Consider the following 7,595-nt stretch of genomic DNA (forward strand, 5'->3'; position numbering starts at 1 on the left):
TGGCCGTGGATGGCAAGGAAAGATACTGGGATCAAGAGGAAAAGGAAGTGGATTCGCTTGCGTAACCACGATCTGGAAATTGGGCCGGCCACGACCCGGACTCGTCCATCCTCCGTGCCCACGTCCTCACCGCAAGATGCCCACCTCCGCCTCCGCTTCGGAAAGCCGGCCCTGCTCCATGCCGGCCGCTCTGCTTCTCCTCCACATTACGTCGTCTCTGTCGCGCCGCACCTCGTGTGAGCTAGTCGCCTGACCCGTCGTCGCTGCCGCCTTCGCCGGCCCTGCCTTTGCGGTCCTCTGCCCACGCCTCGTTGGAGTCGCCGAGCCGCTGCTCCTGCCGCTGCATGGTGAGCCGGCGCCGCCGGTGAGATCAACGGCCGCGCCCACGCCCGCCTCTGCCGTGACAGCACTGCTCAAGCCGCCCGTTTTTGACCCGCCAAGCCTTGGTTGTTGCCTCCGCCACTGACTTCGAGCGCCATGTCCTCGCTTCGTTTGGGTTTGAGCCGCCGTCTCCAATGTGGTCGCCTTGTCGCGTCCTCTGCTCCTCTACCAGGACCTCGACTGCCTCTGAGCGGGCGCTGCTGTGTCCTCACCTCTGTGCGAGCTGCTGTGCTGGGCCGCCCCTACCGCAAGTCAGTCCTGCCTCGCCGACCCCCGCCTGTGCCGCCGGCGAGTCACCTTGAGTCGCCACTAGGGCCAGGGACCCGCCTCAAGTCGCCACTGCTCACCTTGAGCAGACATCATTGCTGCATTTTTCTTGGCCGGCCTCCGCTGTCTTTTCTTGCGCCGCAAGTCCCGGCCTGCCTGCCGTGCCGCGAGCCGCCATCACCATCGTCTCCTTTGCAGCACAACATGCAGCCAACACTGGACCTAATGGTTCAAAACCACAGCCTCGATGGTACTTCAATCAAGACGTTCTGTGAACGTGCAAGTTCACCCCACGTGAAACAAGAAAAAGACAAAGGAGGAAAGGACGGGCAGGGTGTTGTTATTACTTTGCCACTTAAAACAATGAGGAGATAAAATCTTCCCAGTCACGTCAAAGATGCCAGGCAATTTGACCTAGCACTGGGTTGCTGGATGTTGTCCATAATTCCAACTGTGGATTTATCTGTGTGTTGAAACTTCGTCTGCTCCGTCTCTGTCTGTCTGACAAAAAATGGCAGGTGATATCCATCCAAGTTTATTTTATTAAACATATTGTTTTCATTAAAGAACAATTACTTTGGTCTGTGTATTTTTATGTGCAGCAAAGGTGGTGCCATGTTGTGCCTATGAAGTGTGCGTCAGCACCATCACGCATCGGCGTCTGCGCCCGCTTACTGATGGAACAGGTGTGCGCAAGTCGCCGCCCGTGTAGCTTAATCTACATCAACCCGCCGGAGCCGCCTTTGCCGTTTTGAGCCGCCGGGGTTATATTAAGTCGCCGGTCTGCCTGAGCAGCCGGAACTATATTGAGTCGCTGGTCTGCCTGAGCCACCTCTGTCGCGATAAACGAATCATCCGTCGTCCGAACAAATCAGGTGATATCCATCCAAGTTTGTTTTATTAGCACATGTTGTTTTTGTCAAAGAACAGTTTATCTTTGCCTTGGTCTACAATATTGTTTATGCAGGGCAATTATTCATGACAAAAAGTGATATTATACCGCGGAGATGGAGGCACACCAACATCTTTTGGCACAGGTGGTCGTCGTTAATCAACGGACTGCCGCACCGGCTTAACAACGCCGTGGCCGTCTCTCGCGACCGCGCCGGCTTACAACGCCATGGCCGTCTCTCGTGACCACGCCGGCTTACAACAAGGAGGACAACTTCCCCGTCTGCACCGGCTTACAACGCCACGGCCAGTTCATCTGTCTGTGCCGCCTCAGATGTTGCGGTCGTCTTTACCGTCCGTCTCTCGCGGCCTGGTCTACATCAATACACCGGGCCGCGTCTGTCTGCATGAGCTATTTATTGAGTATGAGCAAGTCACTGCTTGGGTAGCCCGGTTTTCTTTTAACAATTTGTTGGCAAATGATTATATATTCAGCTGTCGTCTACACTGGATGGCTCAATGGGCAGGCGCACAAGTCGCCACCACTATAGTTTAGTTAAACTTCAGATAGCCAGTTGGAAGGAACCATTGGCCGAGTTGTTGACACGGCTCATACGGGATCATTTATAAATCGCCGCATTCACCTCAACCTTCTCTGGATTCGCATCGCACTATCAACACCAATGAGATACACCTTATGCTATGGTCAAAATATGAAGAATCTCAAGCCAACTCTTTGGTTTTGTCTTGAGACTCGGGGGCTACAATGGCATGACTCGGCAGAATTGGCCGGTTTCAATGCATTCAAGAACTCCGGGTCATTGGAGAAAAATAATAACCCGGCCCCGAAGATTACTGCTCTATCGATGAAAATTTAGAAGGCCGTCAGAAAAATTCCAGCTCACAATGATGCTTCCGGTTCAAAATCCGGTTCAAGGGAAATCCCGTCTCCCACAAAGCTCACAAGCTCTCAAATTCGGTTTAAAAAAATTCCGGTTCAAGAAGAATTATCTCTTGCAAAGTTGAGTTCTCAGGAAAAATTAAAGGTTGCCAAAGAGAGCTTGCTGCCATAATGTGCGGTTCAAACATAGGTACCCTGCTCCAATTGTCACTTGGGGGCTTCCTGTTCAAACATATGTGTATTCACCAAAGAGAACATAGCTGTCGGTACCCTCTTGATCGGCTCAATGCCACACTTCCAATGATCACTTGGGGGCTTCCTGTTCAAACATAGGTCGTATTTGAACCAAAGAGAACATAGCTGTCGGTACCCTCTTGATCGGCACAATGCCAAACTTACTAGGGGGCTTCTTGATCGTATTCGAATCATAGCTTAACCCCTTTTGGGTCCGACTTTGATCGTATTCGAATCAGAGTCGTTAAAAAACTCTCAAGGTCATTTGGGGGCTTCTTGTTCAAACATAGGTCGTATTCGAACCAAAAAGAACATAGCTGTCGGTGCCCTCTTGATCGGCGCAACGCCAAAGCCACTGGGGGCTACATGATCGTATTCGAATCCTAGCTTAACCCCTTTGGAACGGTTTACTGATCGTATTCAAATCAGAAGCCTCGATTTTTTCTTTCTATTTGGTTTAAGTTTTTGCAAACAATCTTTGGTTTTGTCTTGAGACTTTTTTTTGTTCAGATCTAAGTATAAGTGTGGTTTAAATTTAACCCGACTGGCTTTGGACGATAAGTCGCCAGCATGTGACAATCATCATATATTTGGAAGTATTGGCTTCTAAGGATTGGGTTATCACCCTTACTGCACAGGTCATGTAAACCGGCAGTACAAATTCAATATCACAGGTATGATATTATTGTTACAGTTATATTTCAAGTTCTGATTCATACCAGGCTTATCTATGACTCCTTTTTAAGACATCAGTGGTTATATGTGAGATCTTATGACCCGCCCTGCGGTAAACCACCAAGGGATCTTGTGATCTACTTGTGTGTAAGATAAGACTACATTTGGGTGGTTACCCTCCCTGGCTTTTGACGTTAAGTCGTCAGGGCATATGTTGTTTAAACTCTGTGCAGGATTTACAGAGCTATGACTTACATAAATGATTAAGTTCAAGCCCATCATCAAAGATTGAAATTGGTGTCTCAAAAGGGTTATCAATTCTTGATTTTCTCAAAGGCTACAAGCCGCCGGGTTATAAAAATTCAGGCTTACAATGGAGGCGTATTAAATCGCCATCGGCCAAGAGCCGCCGGGTATTTAAACTCCGGATTTACTTATCAACAGATGAGGTATTCAAATTCGCTTTGGCGCAATGGCTATTATTTTATCAATGGATATGATTTATTCTACAATGAAAGGAATAGTCCCGAGTCGCTGCAGGCTTACGACCCGGAACTTGGGGGCTACATTATTTAAATTGAAATTACATCAAATATGCAAGTCCCATATCACATGCACCATGGCACTTGGGGGCTAATGTAAATTTTTTTTGCTCAACTTATTGAAGACCCAACTCATCACATTGTAATGAACCGACCCTTGGGGGCTACCAATCGCTCCTGTCAAAAATTCAAGGTACACAAGCATTAATCCATTATATTGAACGGTCCACTATTCAGTTGGTAGAGTACAAAGCTCTTAACCTTGTGGACGTGGGTTCAAGCCCCATGGTGGAGATTATATTATATGATGTTATTATCAATAAATTATATACAAAGTCCCAGCTCAGTATTATCTTATTGAGCCGACACTTGGGGGCTACACTGGTTGAAGTTTTCATGAGCATAAGGCAATTAGAAGTCCCAGATTGCTGCAAGCATGACAACCCGACACTTGGGGGCTACAGGTGATATGCATATAAGGGAGAAAAAATGTTCAAATTCTCAGTTTGGAGCAGACCAGATTAACCCGGTGTCTGCAACAATCATGACCCGGCATCATTTATTTATAACCCGGCAAATTTGGCAATCATAAATCGGCAAGATCTACATCTTTAAGCCGGCTGAATATCAGTTGAATATTTGAAGACCAATATTTTTGTCAAGTAGAGCATTGAAGGCCGACTCAAATGGATTATTTATTATAATATTTCTCTACAAGAGCCAATGTCAGCAAATTGGTTATGAAGCAGGCCTATTGACCCAGAATTTTTAGAAGAAGTGCCTGGATTTTTTGCATTGGCAAGGTTTGGACATATCTGTTAAAGGAGATTTGCTATAAGATCTTGAGTATGCATCCAGGAGGAAATGACAAGGACTTAAAGATGATCAGGTGCCGGTTCAGGAAAATATTTAACCCGGAGCACAACCTATCAAGTTTGTTCTTGTGTTTATTTTACAAGATCAGTTTAACATGGATAAATCCAAATTAAACTGGGGGCTAATGTCGGGGATATACCCCGCGGTATGACCCGGCCGGAAGTATGACCCGGCCGGGCTTGGCGTTTTCATTGGTAACCCGCCGGAGGACTGGCGACTCACGAGCCTGGCGACTCACGGATGGCCCTAACGGCGGGTCAGATAGAAGACTAGGCCCAAGGCCCAGAAGGCCGGCTCATGTTATGGTGGGCCGGTTTACGAGGAAAGGCATAAGGAGTTTTCCCTTAATGGGGCAGACTAGGATTCCACTTGTAATGGACTAGTCCTAATCCTAATAGGACTCCACATGTAACCTGCCCCTTCAACTTATATAAGGAGGGGCAGGGCACCCCAAGTGGGACAAGCAAGAAACAATCTCTAAGGCTAGACCCAACTAAAGGGGAGCCGGCTTATGCGGCGTCTCCCTGATGAGCATAATGAGATCTAGCCACAAACAACATGTAGGGCTATTACCGGATGATGTTTCCCGGGGCCCGAAGCTGTCTAAATCCTTGTCTTGTGTGTTGCGTCTCTCGTCCCGATCAACCCCTCTCAAGCTACCGCATAGATGTGTTGGCCTCGCGACTAAGTCCTGACACTAAGGACATCTGCCGTGACAAATCCACGACAAAAGTGCTCAAGGTCGACCCTCACTGCTTCAATGCATAACTTTCCAATCACTTCTCTTTTTGAAAAACTTTTTAGGCATGAAAGGCAAGTATTTTTTTTGTATTTTCATTCTTTTAATTTTTTTTGTATGTTTCACCCACAACTAAAAAGAAACAAAAAGGAAAAGACAAAATCTACTTAGTGAAGAAAGCAAACAAGCACACACGAGAATATTCACCCCAAGCTATTGCTCCCCGGCAACGGCGCCAGAAAAGAGCTTGATAATCCCCAAGTGCAGGGAATCATCGTAGCAATTTCCAAAGGTGGAACTGATAAGTATGGAGTGTCGAACCCACAAGGAGCTAAAGGTAAGATCAATATTCTCTCAAGCCCTACCTGCCACTGATACGACTCTACGTACACCGAACGTTTGCTCCCAACTAGAAACGAGAAATAAAACTACGTTGTTGGTATGAAGAGGATAACTTTGTATGCTATCGGAGAGCTAAAATATAAAAGTAGGTGATGTTATCATAAAGTTAGAATATATTACTAAATAATATAAATAGCGAGTGTGGAATAATGATGGATCGGTGTGCGGAATTGTCCTAGGCAACCGTTAACAAGACCGGTGATCACTATTGCAGTTTCATATGAGGGAGAGGCATAAGCTAACATACTTTCTCTACTTGGATCAGATGCACTTATGATTGGAACTCTAGCAAGCATCCGCAACTACCAAAGATCATTAAGGTAAAACCCAACCATAGCATTAAAGCATCAAGTCCTCTTTATTCCCATACGCAACAACCCCCTTACTCGGGTTTGTGTTAGTCACTCACCAACCCACTATAAGCGAATCATGAACGTATTGCAACACCCTACAACGGGAATCCCTCACGCTTGCGCGACACGGAGGGCACCATAGGACAGCACCAATAATAAAACATACAACTCATACCAATCTAGATCATCAATCAACAAAAAGACAAAGGATATCTACTCAAAACATCATAGGATGGCAACACATCATTGGATCATAATATGTGGCATAAAGCACCATGTTCAAGTAGGGATTACAGCGGGGTGCGGGAGAGTGGACCGCGTAAAAGAGATGAGGATGGTGATGATGATGGTGATATTGATGAAGACGATCACTGCGGCGATGATTCCCCTCTCAATGGCACTCCGGTGCCACCAAGAGAGAGGAGGAGAGGTTCTCCCCCTTGTGCTTCCTCCTCCATGGCCTCCCCATCGTCCCCCCTAGATGGGGAAAGGTTCTCCCTCTGATCCTTGGCCTTCATGTTGATGGTGGCCTCTCCGGCATACTCCTACATGGCCACTGGTCATGATGGCCCCCTCTGGCAGGGTGCCGGAGAGGGCCTAGATTGATTTCTCGTGGCTACAGAGTCTTCTGGCGGCGGAACTCCCGATCTTGGTTTCTTTCTGGAAGTTTGGGTATATATGAGTGGTGTTGGCGTTGATTTCATGTCAGGGGGGTTTCCGGGCTGTCCACAAGGCAGGGGGGCGCGCCCCAGGGGGGTGGGCGCGCCCCCACCCTCGTGGGCAGCCCGGGACTCTTCTGGCCTACTTCCGGTACTCCGTGGGCTTCTTCTGGTCCAAAAATGATCTCCGTCAAGTTGCACGTCAATTGGACTCCATTTGGTTTTCCCTTTCTGCAATACTCTAAAACAAGGAGAAAACAAAAACTGGCACTGGGCTCTATAGGTTAATAGGTTAGTCCCAAAAATCATATAAAAGTGTATAATAAATCCCATTAAACATCCAAGATAGATAATATAACCACATGAATACTTCATAAATTATAGATACGTTGGAGACGTATCACACGCCTCGCTTTCCTCACTGCCAAATATCCCGAAGAAGCAGCCGTCAACGCCGGATTCGAAGCCACTGATCCGAGGATCCCATCGATCCACCTACACACGGCCTCCACGAGGCCCACAACCTCCCCAAGCTCCGCAATGACGGCGCCGCTGCATTGGAGACAGAGCTGGGAAACAAAAACGCGATGAGCCGGCAACGCCACCGCCACGCCGCCAGCACCCGGGTACCCCAAGACCAGGATCCACCACCCTAGAGGGACATCGACCAAGCCA

General features: G+C 47.7%; 1 pseudogene; it reads right to left on the bottom strand.

The window, feature by feature from the left end:
- Positions 1-724: 724 nt before the first annotated feature.
- Positions 725-7,595, bottom strand: part of LOC123055566 (uncharacterized) — a 14,788-nt pseudogene continuing 7,917 nt past the window's right edge.

The sequence above is a fragment of the Triticum aestivum genome, chromosome 2D (genome assembly GCF_018294505.1).
Source record: "Triticum aestivum cultivar Chinese Spring chromosome 2D, IWGSC CS RefSeq v2.1, whole genome shotgun sequence".
In the NCBI taxonomy this organism is placed as follows: domain Eukaryota; kingdom Viridiplantae; phylum Streptophyta; class Magnoliopsida; order Poales; family Poaceae; genus Triticum; species Triticum aestivum.